The 16,031-nt window shown below is 44.4% G+C and overlaps 2 protein-coding genes across 7 annotated transcripts in view; one reads left to right on the forward strand and one right to left on the reverse strand.

Annotated features, from left to right (window-relative positions):
- LIMS2 (LIM zinc finger domain containing 2) overlaps positions 1–16,031 on the forward strand; it is a 317,098-nt gene that overhangs the window by 291,194 nt on the left and 9,873 nt on the right. The gene's annotated exons all lie outside the window — the stretch shown is intronic.
- DGKD (diacylglycerol kinase delta) overlaps positions 1–16,031 on the reverse strand; it is a 97,313-nt gene that overhangs the window by 43,846 nt on the left and 37,436 nt on the right. The window contains exon 1 of one of the 4 annotated variants that reach the window (XM_032801642.2): positions 12,023–12,315. The exons of 2 other annotated variants lie outside the window; for them this stretch is intronic. The gene's annotated coding sequence lies outside the window, so the exon portion shown is untranslated. Of the gene's footprint in view, positions 1–3,947; positions 4,031–12,022; positions 12,316–16,031 lie in introns of those variants that run through there. One more of the 4 variants, XM_032801643.2, reaches the window with a different exon arrangement.

Below are 16,031 nucleotides of genomic sequence, written 5' to 3' on the forward strand. Positions count from 1 at the left end.
TGCAAACTTAACACAATCAATTTGGGCTTGAATAGCGACTGGGAGTGGCTGGCTCACTACAAAAGCAATTTTCCCTCTATTGGTATTGACACCTCCTCATCAATTACTGGGAATGGACTACATCCACCCTGACTAAATTGGCCTTCAACATTGGTTCTCCACTTGTAAGGTAACTCCCTTCTCTTCACGTGCCAATATATATTTACATCTGTATCTGTAATTTTCACTCCATGCATCTGAAGAAGTGGGTTTTTTATCCCCGAAAGCTTATGTCCAAATAAATCTGTTAGTCTTTCAACTCCACGTTGTTTTTGCTTTTGGTAAAGGTTCAGTTCTGGGGTCTCAAACTTCCTGCATCTCCACAGAGAACTGGTCCAATGAAGAATGTTAGATTCTAACGCCATATAATGCTGCCATGATAAAATGCCAAAATCCAGCACTGAGACAGATCTGTCTTCAGAGAAGTTCACATGCTAGGAGACAAAAAATGGGTGAAAAGATTGTAAGCTCTTTGTAGCAGGGACTGTCTTTTGTTCTGTGTTTGTACAGCACCTAACAATATGGAGTCCTGGTCCATGACTGGGATTTCCAGATGCTACATTAATTAATTAATAAAAGGTATTTTCACACCTTATTCTGTTAGGCAAGAAATCACAGACCTGAAACTAGAAGTCTGGCACACAACTACAAGCCCAGAAGTGAGGACAAAGTTGTAAATAGGTTTCAGACAGCAAAATTCCCAACTTAATAACAGCTCTAGAGAAACATTTAGCTTGAGATTGTTGATGTCATCGTGATGGGAACTGATGGAATGAGTCTAAAATGCTTGCTTCCAAACCAAGAATCTCACAGCCGACTTCCAGTTTAAATAGAAATAGGGTGATATTCAAGATTTTTGTAAAACTTTGTTAGAGATTTTAACTGCAGCAGCTTTGTCTAATAATTCCTGTAAAAGGAGTATGAAGACCTACCGTAGTTGTGATATAACTATCAGCAGTGAAATAGTGAACAAGGTTATATATAAACAATAACGGTGACAAACAAGAACCCGGAAAACACAAAAGAGGTATTTCCCTATCAGAACAGGCCAACAGGTCATCTAGTCCTATATGTAACCTGTCTCTCATAGTGGCTGATGCCAGATACCTCACAGGAAGACGTATACCACTCATTAGGCAGCTAATTGCTCTTACACTATCTGGTACACCAGAATCCTCAATGATCATCTACTAAGGCCTGGTCTACACCTAAAACTTAGGTCAACCTACCTGTGTCACTTGGAGTGTGAAAAATTCATATGCATAAGAGACATAGTTCAGCTGTAGACACTGTTAGGTTGGTGGAAGAATTCTTCCCTCGACCTAGCTTCCTCTTCTCAAGAGTTGGATTTATTACAGTGATGGAAAACTTTAACACTCAGGCAGGGGGAGTAGGCAAATCACAAGACTGCTCTTGATGGAACAGGGAGCACTGAACTTGATGGAAAAATTGTCCCCACTGAGGAGAGTGAGAAGAGGAGAGTGGTTTGGGGGGAAAAATGGGTCCAAGAAGCCAAGTGGGAGGAAGGCCCCATCCTCAAACATTTGTCTGCGCACTTTTATACTTGAAATTTCAACCTGAAACTCAGGTTTCAGAGTGGTAGCTGTGTTAGTCTGTATCAGCAAAAAGGAGGAGGAGTACTTGTGGCACCTTAGAGACAAACAAATTTATTTGAGCATAAGCTTTCATGGGCTAAAACCCACTTCACCAGATGCATGCAGTGGAAAATACATACAATGTGCCATTCTGCATCAGACTGCTGATTATCCAGCCTGATATCCTGCTGCCAGAAGTGGCTAATTTCTGATTCTTCAAAAGGCGGCAGTGGCCCTCCACAAAAAATAAATAAATAAATAAATGCACCTTTCTAATCAGGGAATCATATACATTCATTTCTCACCATGGCAGCGATCAGCTGACACACTGACCCATGAGATTTGGTTATCCCTCTCTTGGCTGACATGGCTACAAATGTTAATGGTCCGACTATTTTTTTAAGTTCCAGTTCCAGTTTTTGACTAACACCCTGGAACAGCAAATTCCACAGGATGATGCTGCACTATGTGAGTAGCACTTCCTTTTATTTGTTCTAAATTTACCAAGCAGTAATGTCATCCAGTGACCTCTTGTTCTCATATAATGCGACAGCATAAAAACAAGGGACTGATTCACTTTGAATGAGGGAGGGGATTGCTTTCCCCGACAGTTTAAAAAAAAATATCAGAAGACAGAACAAACAAACAGAATCCTGAGATTAATAATAACCCTTGTGTTTTTTGGCCTATTTTGGGGTTTGCAGAACTCTGAGTAGGCAGACCCTGAAGTGGCTCAAAGGTTTATCATGATGTGAACTATTATGTAAATTAAACTGGCTTGCTCTTCCTAAAAAGGGAATGCCAAATACCGATGCAGTTGCTTTATAGACCCTGAGAGCTGTGGAGATTTCTAGCATATGAATCTCAGGTTTGGTCCCTAAAATGGGAACTTAACGCCTAGATTCATCTCCCTTCGCTAGCATAGAACACAGTCTAGAACAGGGATCAGCAACCTTTTAGAAGTGATGTGCCTAGTCTTCATTTATTCACTCTGATTTAAGGTTTCGCGTGCCAGTAATACATTTTAACGTTTTCAGAAGCTCTCTTTCTATAAGTCTATATAATATAACTAAACTATTGTTGTATGTAAAGTAAATAAAGTTTTTTAAATGTTTAAGAAGCTTCATTTAAAATTAAATTAAAATGCAGAGCCCCTGGACCGGTGGCCAGGACCCAGGCAGCGTGAGTGCCACTGAAAATCAGCTCACATGCTGCCTTTGGCACACGTGTCATAGGTTGCCTACCCCTGGTCTATAACATCACTGCTGGTGCACAAAGCAATTGCCTGTTAAGGCCCAAGGTACCATGGCATCAGAGTTAATCAGTAGTGGCAAGGAATGTGCCATTCATTAACTCTATTCTGAAGAGTCATCAGAATGGATGGGAATGACAGAAAAGGCTTAAGGATATTGGTGGCAGAGAAACTCTTATTCACTTCAGACAGGACTCAATTTAGTTTATCAGTACCACAGAGAATGTCATCACACCTTCTATGGAAACCCCAGTAAGTGTGTTGCTTGTTAGAATCATGGCAGTTCGGCCAACTACGCCTGGGTAATCAAGAAGATTCACAGATTCTCCAGTGAGTCTTTCCAGACACTTCCAGCTGAGGCATCTCAATCTCATCACAGAAAACCTATTCTTCAAGCCATCCAATTCAAAATCATTGATTGAAGCCAGTGCCAAAGGTACGTCTACACTGGGTTTTAAAATGATCAGCAGCAAATCTCAGAACCTGGGCACAGACTTGGGCTCATGCTATGGCACTAAAACAGCAGTGTAGGCATTCGGGCGCGGGCTTGTGCTCTGAGCCCATACCCACAGAGTCCCTGAGGCTAGATGCTGACACTACCCTAACACTTCTCAGGGACTCAGCATCATCTCCTGCAGCTTTTCACCGAGAAGTCCATCCACCAACAAGGTTTGCCATCTCCCTTCTGGCTGATGATGCCAGTTAGGTCACCATGATACTTCTCTGTCCAAAAAGTTATCACCAGTTTAACTCAACTGACTTTTCAAGTCAGGCCAGTGGCAAATGATGAAACCAAGTGAGGAAAATCTCAAATTTCACATTCAAAAAACAGACTGGACTCCCCTGGATGTCAGTCCCCAGTGAACAACTGTGAACCTGTACACTAGAAAGCTAACCCAATAAGGATTCCCATCCTTAGACCAAAATGTAAAAAGAAATCCTGCTACATTTCAACCTTTTTGTTTTTTCTTTTACTGAGCCACTTCCCTTCTTCCTCCCAGCAGTGAGAGTGAAGCCTAATCTTCATTCTCTCAGCTTGCTTCCCTCAAAGGAGTCCTTACCCATTGACTTCTTCATTCTGGTCCTTCCCCAGTATTTCCTGGCTGCCCAGAATCTTCTCAGAGCTGAAGTGGCAGCTTTGGCCAAACACAGTATGATTCTGCTTTATCAGAGTGGATCTGGTGAGCTCAGTGACCACATGAGACAGAAAAACAAGTTAACACTCTGGCCCAATCACAGGGCTGGTTGGAAAAAGACACAAAAGGAGTGATAGAGGAACTTGAAATGATTCTGCTAAATATAGCTGTCCTGGTGCGATATACTATTGAAGGTAGCCAAAAGTGGGTGTATGACAGGACCTGATAATTCTGGTTGCTTCCTTTTGCTCACATCCTGTTCAAACACACAGCCCTGCACACAAATTTATGAACCCTGAATCCCCCAAGAGCTCCTAACATATTCAAAACAGCCAGTGATTTAGTGTAAAAAGGGAGGGAGCTGGTTGGGAGCTCAGGGGCCAGGCAGGACGGTCCTGCGGGGCACCGTAGTTTGCCTACCTCTGATCTTGACTTTAGCAAAGCTTTTGATATGGTCTCCCACAGTATTCTTGCCAGCAAGTTAAAGGAGTATGGACTGGATGAATGGACTATAAGGTGGACAGAAAGCTGGCTAGAGTGTTGGGCTCAACAGTTAGTGATCAACAGCTCTATGTCTAGTTGGCAGCCACTATCAGGCGGAGTGCCCCAGGGATTGGTCCTGGGGCCAGTTTTGTTCAACATCTTTACTAATGATCTGGATGATGGGATGAACTGCACCCTCAGCAAGTTCACTGATGACACTAAGCTGCAAGGAGGGCTAGATACATTGGAGAGTAAGGACAGGGTTCGGAGCAACCTAGACAAATTGGAGGATTGGGCCAAAAGAAATCTGATGAAGTTCAACAAGGACAAGTGCAGAGTCTTGCACTTAAGAAGGAAGAATCCCATGCACTGCTACAGGCCGCAGACCGACTGGCTAAGCAGCAGTTCTGCAGAAAAGGACCTGGGGATTACAGTGGATGAGAAGCTGGATATGAGTTAGCAGTGTGCTCTTGTTGCCAAGAAGGCCAACGGCATATCGGACTGTATTAGTAGGAGCATTACCAGCAGATCGAATGAAGTGATTATTCCCCTCTATTCGGCACTGGTGAGGCCACACCTGGAGTATTGTGTCCAGTTTTGGTCCCCCGCCCCCACTACAGAAGGGATGTGGACAAATTGGAGAGAGTCCAACGGAGGGCAACGAAAATGGTTAGTGGGCTCAGGCACATGACTTATGAAGAGAGGCTGAGGGAACTGGGGTTATTTAGTCTGCAGAAGAGAAGAGTGAGGCGGGATTTGATAGCGGTCTTCAACCACCCAGAGGGGGGTTCCAAAGAGGATGCAGCTTGGCTGTTCTCAGTGGTGACAGATGACAGAACAAGGAGCAATGGTCTCAAGTTGCAGTGGGGGAGTGTAGCAGGGCAGTTACCCCGCTCTGGCACTGAAGGGGTTAAACAAGCCCTGGGAAAGGGCTGCTCCGGGTAGCCTGATTGGGGAAGTGGCCACAGGTGGCCCTATAAAAGGGCTATGAGGCAGGTGCTGAGAGAGTCTCTCTCTCGCTGGAGATGGAAGAACCGGGCTGCCTGGGAGCTGAGCAGGGTACCTGAAGGTAAGCAGGGCTGGGGACGGGCAAAGGAGCGGGGGAGTTCCGGCCTGGCAACTCCCCAGGCTGCAGGCCTTGGTGAAGGCCCAGAGCAGGTACTGGGGTTGCAGAGGTGCAGCTCAGGGTTAGCCAAAGGCAGCAGGTCCAAATCGCCCCTTGCCAGTGATGAGTGGATTACAGACTGCAGTCTTCCCCAGTGAGTGGGGGGGCTAGATGATGACTAGCAGTAGCCACTGAGGCAAGGTGGGGATAGAGGAGGGGAGACCCAGAGACTGCGGGGGTACTGCAGAGGACAGAACCCTGAGGGAAGGGGCACCGGGGTCTGGGAGGCACACGGGGGTCTGAGGCAAGTGGGACATGGGCCAGTAGAGGGCACTCCAGAGCTGGAGAGCTAATTCCCAGGACGACCAGCAGGAGGCGCCATACCGGTGAGTTTCACCTCGCTATAGGGAGGGTCTAGGGTGGATATTAGGAAACACTATTTCACCTTAAGAGTGGTGAAGCACTGGAATGGGTTACCTAGGGAGGTGGTGGAATCTCCATCCTCAGAGGTTTTTAAGACCTGGCTTGGCAAAGCCCTGGCTGAGATGATTTAGTTGGTGTTGGTCCCCCTTTGAGCAAGAGATTGGACTAGGTGACCTCCTGAGGTCTCTTCCAACCTTAATAGTCTATGATTCTAATATTACAGTGGCCCAGTCATTTATCAGCTCCAGCTCCTGGAGCAGCTACAGTTGTAAAGTGAATAATGACATACCTAAAAACAGATAGTTATGTTTACCAGCAAGACCAGTAACTCATCAGCACTAACATATTTCAAGCATGCTGCTGCTAAAGCTCATAATGCACAGTATTGATGGGACTGACTATAAGGAGTTCCCTGGTGTATGGCAGATTCTCTGCTTGACATGCTGCTAAGCCAAAGTATAAAGTGGACCAAGTATGGCTAAAAACAGCTCCTGTTCCTTCAATGAGTATGTTAATTTACAGAGCAGGCAATGAAAAAGGGAGCATAAGCATAAACTTCAGCCTTGCATTAGCAATTTACACTTCAGATTAGGAGAGTGTGTCACAGCTCTGGTAACACTCAGCAGGCTGCTGTGTTTGGGGACTGCAGAATTGGAACTGTGCGCTCTTAAGCTTCCCTTGTTCCAAGTAGGTGCCTTGCACTGTCTCTTTCTCTGGCCTCTCTGGCACACTCTCCAGGCACAGACTACATTACTTCTTCACAGAAATGGGACCTCAAGGTCCAGCTGCTCTATACCCCCCAGGGTACCCCAATAGCGACAAGATAGCACAAGAAATCTACAGATCTAGATAAAACAACACAACATTGATACACCCTTCTCTGCCTCAGTCTTCTCATCCCTCGAGCACTCTTTGGGATTCGGTCACTATTACCTAGGGTGTCCAGGATCCCCACTTCTGCCCACCTCGTCTCCTTTGAATCATGCAGTGTGTACATCTCGCTCTTCTCCCCTATCCCACAGCAGGCAGCTTCCTTCTTCCTTGACTCGTCCTGCAGTCCAAAAAGGGATCCCTGTGCTACACAAGTACACTCCTTTTGTTCCTCTCTCTCAGCCTTTGTGGTTTTTAAAGGCTAGCACTAACGCCAAGTTTCATTGTTACCCTTTTCTTGGGAAAGTCCTCTGCTTCAAACCCCAGCCCCCTGCAAAGAAGCTGGAGACAACTGTTTTCACCTAGGGTGTGTCCATCGGTTTGTCCTAATGTGCTCCCATCTGAATGGGAGCTATTCTTATCCCTGGTCTGAAACATGCCACCATTCCTGATGGCACAGGGCTGATGCCACATCCTCTGAGCTGTTCAATGATACAGCAAATCATAAAATCAGCCAGAATTCATAAGCTGTACATACACAGCTCTCCCAAACTGTCATACTGTATCTCATTAATTTCAATTAGACAACTGAATTTGGAGGCTGAAATCACAATTCTACAGGCTGGAATGACAACGTGACACGATTTAGGCAAGATTCTCTCTTTTGGGAAGCAAGAAGTAAATTCTGTTGAATTTTCATGCTTCAGAAGATGAGGGATTGAAGCATGGCTTCCTCCACACATCTCTGTCAATGTGCCTCTGTCCTGCTTTACAATGCACCCTTCACACAGCCCCGCCAATGCACCCAAACCCTGATGATCTGGTGCTGCACTCCAAGAGAGTTCAGTGAATTAGAGCTTCATGAAACTACCTATGTTTGGGATATTCCCAATTAGCATTCACAGCCTAATTGTGCCATACCTCTCCCCTCATCTCCAGATGCCACACTGAACATTCTTCATCCCAGACAGAACTCACCACTTTCACAGAGAAATGTAGTTATTTTATAATGAAAACAGCTTTTCCTGACAATTAGATAGTTTCCACCTATGGAAACTACCTTTTATTTCCATCTGATAAAAGAGAAGTTAATATTTTAAAGAACCTGCTAAAGCCTAAGCAATAAGATTTTTTTGGTAGATCTGCATTCTCTACGTACTTGAATACTAACCTGCAGCACTCTTGGTACTTTGACCCTGGACTTAGAGGTTTTTAAGGCCCAGCTTGACAAAGCTCTGGCTGGGATGATTTAGTTGGTGTTGGTGTTGCTTTGAGTAGGGAGTTGGACTAGATGACCTCCTGAGGTTTCTTCCAACCCTAATCTTCTCTGATTCTACACAGCTCTTAGACTTAACTCTGAACAGGCAGATTTCAAGTTAGACCAGATGACAGAGAGATAGATAATGTTTTCACCCCTCAGCCATGCACTATGTTGCACTTTTTGGGGACTAGATTCAATTAACTAGATGTGTTTCTCTTATGATATATACCAGATGTTATGCCTACATGCAATAAATGCACTAGCCCCCTGCCTTTGATAGTATTTGTTGGCACAACATGTCCCCAGATAAAGTTTAATTTTTGTTTATTCTACATCTTGATGTCTCATCTTCTTCCCTGATGCCGGAGTGGGAAAGCTGACAAAACAGAGCATTCTCTGGGAAAATGACCATCTTTCATCCCAAGGTCACATTCCTATATGCCTCTGGAAACTCTGTTCCTAAACAAGAGGCATTCCTCTTCCTGGCAGTCAACAGAATGAGCACAGACAAGGGTAGATTCCAGGACTCCTATAATCAGAAAGGAAGTGTGTTGAAAGGTCCTCATCACTGGTCAGCAGGTATAAAGCTCAGTCAGTTCATATGATGAAAATCTCTGCCTACTCACTTATTCCATAGAGTACTGGGAAAAGGCCCTTTCTTCCCTTTGTACTTTCACAGGATAAAGTCCTTCCAGAAAAAAATGTTCCCAAACGGAACTACACAATTCTGAAATAAAGATGAAGTTGGGAAGCTAAAGACATTTCAGAGAAAGTTTCCAAGTCATTCACCCAGAAGCAAATAATCATGAACTGAGGAACAAGTCAATGCTCCCTATTGTTATTAGCTGCTGTTTTGGTGGTATAATACCTGTCACGGCTAGCAGCTAATAAAAACTGAGCAAGACAAGACTTTGCTTACAGTAGGAAAATGATCTGTTGCTGACAGCTTACTGTTAGCAATAGCTCCCCACAGCTCCTCACTTAAATAGTGCTGAAAACAGGTTAGCTGCTAGCACAAAAGGATGTACACTGTTTTCAGCATAATTACTGAAAGCATGACAAACCAAGTGGCTTACCACACTTAGCGTCATGGTGGTCAGGATGGTTTTGTTCTGTCTACAATAGCTGTTAAACCATTTTGAACATCAGTAGAGGGGAGAATGAGAGGAGAGCCTTTGCTGATAACTGTCAACAGCAGGTACTTTTCCTGGCTGTAGACAAGGCTTCAAGAGAGTGCATCCACACAAAAAGCCCTTTTCTTCTACTGCAATTCCAGTTCAAAATTACATCTGCCATGTTCTGAAATGGCTTCTAGTGTCCCTCAGACTCTTCTGGCCTTTTCCTGCTCTTCAGGGATAGGCAGAGAGTTTGTAAACTCACTCAGGAAGGTAGATTAAACACAGGATATAATGCACTAAGGTTACCAAAGAGCAAACAAAGTAGAAAACAAAAGCTGCTAGTGTTCAGGCACAAGGGCAGGAACAGGTGCTAATTCCATACCAAACAATTTCCTTGTAGGGGAATAAAATCCCTTTACAAATAAACGTTCTCATAGCTTTCTCCTTCACTTTAAAACTCCCTATTTATCCTGCCCTTGAGATGTGTCAGAGATGTGGAGTCACATTTCACCTCTTCCAAACAGCATTTCCATCTGTCTGAGAAACACCTAGCACATTTTCGGGTGTTCTTGTAATCTAAAGAAGAAGAAGAATCACCAGTCTCAACAGTGCAACTTCTTATAGGGACCATTCAGCTCTTTCCTCTGTATTTGAAGCAATCCCCCACAAGACTTCCCTTAGATGGCTTCTCTCTACTTCTGCATATCCTGTGAGAGCAGACTAACAACCAGTTCCAGCAAGAGATCAGATTAAAAGTCCTGGAATCCTAGACAGGAAAAGGATTTCTAAAAGATTCTTTTCATAGGCTAGCACTGAGTCAGAAATGTCTGTTTACCAAGGGCCTGTCTCCAGCACAATTTTTTTTTTTTTACTGAGGACTGGTGTGCAAATAACTAAAGCAACAGAGTATTTAGAAACTCGAGCAAATATAATAGGAACTGGGGACAGCCTGCACTGAATGAGGGGGAAAAGCAGTGACACTCTCGTTAGTTAAAATGAAGACAGCATTTCCTGTCTGCAGTCTTATTTTCAGTTCTTATAACTCTGATAGAGAGGAAAATCTGAAAGCTACCAGTATTACTATAGATATTAAACGTATCAGCAGAGCATGTACAATTTTTTAAATTGTGTATGTATGCAGGAGTGGGAATGACAACAATCCACTCAGGAGTCTGGTTACTCAAACTGCATTGTGGTCTTGTCCTTTGTGATCTTACTTTGACAGGGAGAAGATGGGGGAATTTCTCCCTCTGTTTGTGAGACTATGCAGCTGGTCCCTTTCCAACGCCCACTCTCCCAGAGCCCACTACCTCCCTGACGCACACCATTTGTGAACAGAATGGTGTGGTTGGGGGCAACCTCCCCACTAAGTTTGGTGGCTTCCTGAAGTATGTGACTGTGTACGTTATGGAGTATGTATTGGAATGGGGAAACTCTCCTCCCCTGCTCTGTGCCTTCATCCCCATTACCCTGAAGAGCCAGGTTACTCCCTGACGCATACTGTGCTAAGCTTGTGTCTGTGTGCTGAGGAATTGGGGGCAGGAGATTCCCCTTCCACAAACAACAAGACTGGTTATTCCCAGAAGCACATTATCTATGACCCTGACATCTTGGGGAGTTCAGGGTAGTTGCAGACCACAAGGAATTCTCTGCTGTATCCTGACACAGTCATGTCTGACCCTCGTTTCGAGGGCTGAGTCTGACTTATTGCAAAGAGCTTACAACAGAAGTTCCTATATTTCTTCTCTTGATAAAACAAGTACACCTCTACCTTGATATAACGCTGTCCTTGGGAGTCAAAAAAGCTTACCACTTATATGTGAAACTGTGTTATACTGAACTTGTTTTGATCCACCCGAGTGCGCAGCCCCTCCTCCCCCGGAGCACTGCTTTACTGCGTTATATCCAAATTTGTGTTACATTGGGTGGCATTATATCGAGGTAGTGGTGTAACATGTTCTTCCTTGGTGCTTATATTTCAAACCAGCTCAAGGAACCTTTGATCCTGGTTCCTCTTGTTCCAGCAGTGCCTTACAGACACCCAGCTAATGAGCCAACAAACTGGGAGATGACTCCCAGCCTGATAGCTAGCTGCAACAGTTCTGAGTAGTCCTCCATTCAAGGACAAGCTTCTTCAGCGAAAACATTAACACCAGCTACTCTCCAGTGGCAGAGTGCAGGTTACTCTGGGACAGTACAGCAGACACATTCACTTTCAGGGGAAAACATCCGTTTCCATACCACTTCATCAGGCAGGTGCTGTCATCTTACTTGCCTGATGATGATAGTGTAAAGTAGCAAGAAGATAGCCATATTTTCCTCTTGTTACGATCTCACACGCTTCCAGAGAGGAATGGCTGGAGAAGGACAATGTCCTATGTACCTTCCACCTCACAATAAATGACAACATGCTCTCATTTGTGAGTGCAAGCAATTCCATACACGTCTTCCTGAAATTTACAGCAACTGGTCCCTTTTCCCCATATCAATGAGAGAAGATGAGAATACTTCACTGGCGTAAGATATTTCTCTAACCTGAATTACCATGCTACTTCTTTCCCTGTGACCTTGGTTCAGGGGACTCATCAGTTATGAAATAGGATGTACATCCAACTGTACCACAGGCAACAACTCACTTTTGCACACTCATTCCAGTTCTATATAACTTTTACATATGCATCAGCACAGAAGAGGAGAGTATAATTCACTTTACAAGACAGAGAGCCTGAAGTACACTTACTCCAAAGAATCTGAATTCCTGGTGGGTGGTTGTCCAGGGGCAGGTGCAGTCTTTGTTGATGCCTAGTCCAGCAAACCCTGTTCACTCTTCTGGTCTTAAAGCTGAAGACCCATATTCAATCCTTTTCTAAATTAGAGGGTCCTGACCATATCTCCTCCATCTCAGAAAAACATGATTGATTGTTTGACATAAAATTAATAGGATTATTCCTCTCTGCAGCCACTCTCTTGGACCTCTGTTCCACTCTCCACAAGATGATGAGCTGTGTGCGTAAGGAGGAGCTGGGACAGATTTGATTCTGCTGGCAGTGAAGCCAGGAGGCAGGCGCTGAGTGTAATAATATGCTGTTTCCTGTCTTATGCCAGAGCTGAGAGGTACGTCCCAACGGAGAGGGGGTGGAGAGGAGTTTATGGAGGCGTCCAGGAGTTCAAGCTCCACCTCTTCAACAAACAAGACTTTAACAGCAGAGGAGGGGTCAAGAGGAGGGATACTGGCAGCCCCACTGTGTGCTGTGTCTGTGCATCAGCTCCAATCAGCAGCGTTCAGGACAGTATCAATACAGGGGGATCAAACCACTAAGGCTCTCCACACACACACTGCCTGCCTGCCACAGCTGACATCTGGGAACTTTCTCCTGCAGAACCGCTAGGCTCTGAGTAAACTGAGACGATGAATTGATGTTGAAATCTGCGTAAAGGTCACTAGAAGCAGAAGTTGGGTGAAAGTCCAAACAGATCCCAGAGAAGAATGTCTGCTAGAAACAACTGGAAAACCAGTTCCAGAGCTGTTGGCTAGAAGTGACACAGGATCTGTGGCTGGAAAGATCCAATGGCCCATCTAGTCCATCCCCTGTTATGGCAGGTACATTTTACTCTTCAGGAAACACACTATCGTTTCTTTCTTTCAGTCCTGGGCTTTTCTTTACAAACCATTTGTTAACTGCTCCCATCACACCGCTTGGCTCCGCAGCCAAATCTGGGATCGGAGTGTTTCCCAATAGGCCTCCTAACTCCTATTTCAAGTTCAAACCTGGGCGACATATCTTATTTAGATTTCTTTAGTGTAAGTAAATAAATAAAATCACATCATACCCTTTCCTTGCTCTATTTCTCCCTTTTAGCTACCTCTACACAGCAAAGAAATCAGCTGCCAGATATTACCAATGTCTTACATAAAAGACTTATCAGTATCTTTATATCTGAATTGTATTCTTTTATTTACGCAACAGATCACCATGATGGCCCTGGTCTGCTGCAGAGCACTGTGATCCTACCTGCATTGTGTTTCTAATCATCAACTCTTCCTCATCTAATTCACATAAGCATTCTCTGTTCTTGTTGCCTCTCCCCAAATGTATAATCTTACAATTCCCAGCATTTAAAAACATCTTCCCTTTTGCCCATTTCCCTGATTTATGGGCGCTACTTTTTCCTTGGGCTAAAACCAAATCAAGCCACTCTCCTCCCAAAATGGAACCAAGATCTGTTGTGCTAGTTATCTTAGGACTTGTCTATATGAACATTTAGTTTTCAGTGAGCTGGGATGTAAATCTACACCAGACTAGCCTGCCATGGACTAACTATCCTTGTGGACCCTGCTGCAGTGCATTAACAGTTTTAGTTCACTTTGATCTAATTCCGTTTCAAAGACGTCTAGATCAAAGCGAATTAGTAAACTGTTAATGCATTGCAGCAGGGTCCACACAGACAGTCTGTGGCAAGCTAGAGTGGAGGTAGTGTCACATCCCAGCTTGCTGTAAATTAAAATGTTGGTATAGACAAAGCCCTTAATCTTCAGGTACTTCTCCTGACTGCCTGATCTGTCCCGATCCTGTGGCTTCTCTTCACACCAGGTATCCCTCCTTCCACTCTCTTTCTTGCTTCTTTTACTCCTTGCTTTCTCTCCCTTCCTCCCAGTGTTCTGTCCCCTCTTTCCTCACAACCTCTTCCTCAACTTCTCCTCCTACTCCAGTCACTCCTGCTCTGTGTTTTTTGCAATCTCCTTCATTAGCTCCTACGCTTCCTCCTATCAAAGAGTGTTGTTCATGCAGCTCTCACACAGATGATCCACTCTTTAGTGCCTCTAACTGTACCACTCTTTGTAAGACAAGAGGACAGAGTAGGGTGCTGAGCTCTGGCCAGCTTGGAGACCAGATGTAGTGTCAAGAAACAGGTCACCCTGCCTAAATCCAGGAAGATGGCAACCTTTTTATTCTTAAGGGTAGGTGACTTGGTCAGTAGATTTAGGAGCAGAGGTGTCATAAACAGATGATAGGAATTAATAGAATAGAAGTACTTTATATCTCTTTTGACTGTAAAGGGTTAATAAGTTCAGTAAGCCTGGCTGTTACCTGACCAGAGGACCAATCACGGGACAGGATACTTTTAAATCTTGAGGAAGGGAAGTTTCTGTGTGTGCTGTTAGAATTTGGTTGTTGTTCACTCTGGGGGCTCAGAGGGACCAGACGTGCAACCAGGTTTCTTCCAATCAGGCTCTTATAAGTTCAGAATAGTAAGTACTAGGTAGATAAAGCAAGTTAGGCTTATGTTTGTTTTCTTTATTTGCAAAGATGCATTTGGCTGGAAGAAGTTCAACTGTGTATTTTGCTGAAAAGATTTTCATTTGTACTTGTATACTTAGGCTGAGAGGGTATTCCCAGTGTCTATAGCTGAAAGACCCTGTAACATAATCCACCTTAAATTTACAAAGATAATTTTTAATGTTTTTCTCTCTTTAATTAAAAGCTTTCCTTGGTTGTTACAGATATCCCTGAAGATTCGGTCTTTTTTGATGGTTCTGAGAAACCCCAGGGACTGCGTCAGCTGGATCCCCCAGGGAATTGGTGGGAGAAAAGAAGGAGGGAAGGGTGAAAGAAAGGTTAAATCTTTCTCTGTCTTAAGGATTACTTTCTCTTTCTCAGAGTGTGGCGCCAGAGGGAGAGAGAGGAAGAGGAGGTGAATTTTCTTCTCTGTTTTGTGATTCAAGGGATGTTTGTAATCACAGGTATTCTTCCAGGGTTAACCAGGGAGGGGAAGCCTCGTGGTGAGAGGGGCTCAATGGTTGGGGATTAAGGGTTTACTTTCGGTGGTGTAGCATCTCAAGAGGGATCCTGGAGTCTTTGGTGTTTCCAGCCGGGGCAAGGTTATTGGTGGGGGGACCGATTGTACAGGCACTGGAATTCCTGGTTGGTGGCAGCGCTACAAGTACTAAGCTGGTAAATGAGCTTAGAGGAATTCATGCTGGTATCCCATCTTTGGGACGCTAAGGTTCAGAGTGGGGAATTATACCATGACAAGAGGCAATACTAACTGGGAGTTGGGCCCATCTCCTGAAACTAAGTCAACTGCTAGTCTGAACTTGAAGTGCGGTATTTACCCATTAAGCAGCACAACTGCTTGGATGCTGGAGCTGCTTTTCTCAGAGAAGGGCCAGTCTTTGCCAGGTCAGAAATTAAATTTTCCATTACAGTGAAGACAAATGGAACTTATGAAATGCAAGAACAACTGCGTTTGTTAGAAAACACTAGATGTTTGATATCTCGGATCTAAACCAACACCTGTTAGTAAACCTCTTTGCTTTGAAAAACAAGGGAAAAGTTCTCTCTTAAGTGCACTTTTAAAATGGATCCAAAAACTCTGCATTTGGGAGGGGAAGCGAGCTGAGAAGATGCAGAAGGGAAATCAGAGAGCACTCACAAACAGAACTGGAGAAAATTGTAGGGCTCTGAGGAATCCAAAGCAATGACTGCAGTGATGTGGCAGACCAAACAGTATAACAACTACCCAACCTTTTGATTAGCAGAGTAGTTTTTATAGCTCAGGGTGGACCACAGTCAAACCCACGTATGAATCTCAATAGATAGAACAGGCAGAAAGCCACAGAGGCCAGATATTTTCCGACAGACTACCTGAGCAGCCATGATACATGAGCCAGAGAGACAGAGCACCATTTGCTGTTTCCTGAGAATCAAGCTAATTCTCCTGTTCCCTGAGCCCCTAGGAAAGGCAGG

Source organism: Chelonoidis abingdonii, chromosome 8 (assembly GCF_003597395.2).
Source record: "Chelonoidis abingdonii isolate Lonesome George chromosome 8, CheloAbing_2.0, whole genome shotgun sequence".
Taxonomy (NCBI): domain Eukaryota; kingdom Metazoa; phylum Chordata; order Testudines; family Testudinidae; genus Chelonoidis; species Chelonoidis abingdonii.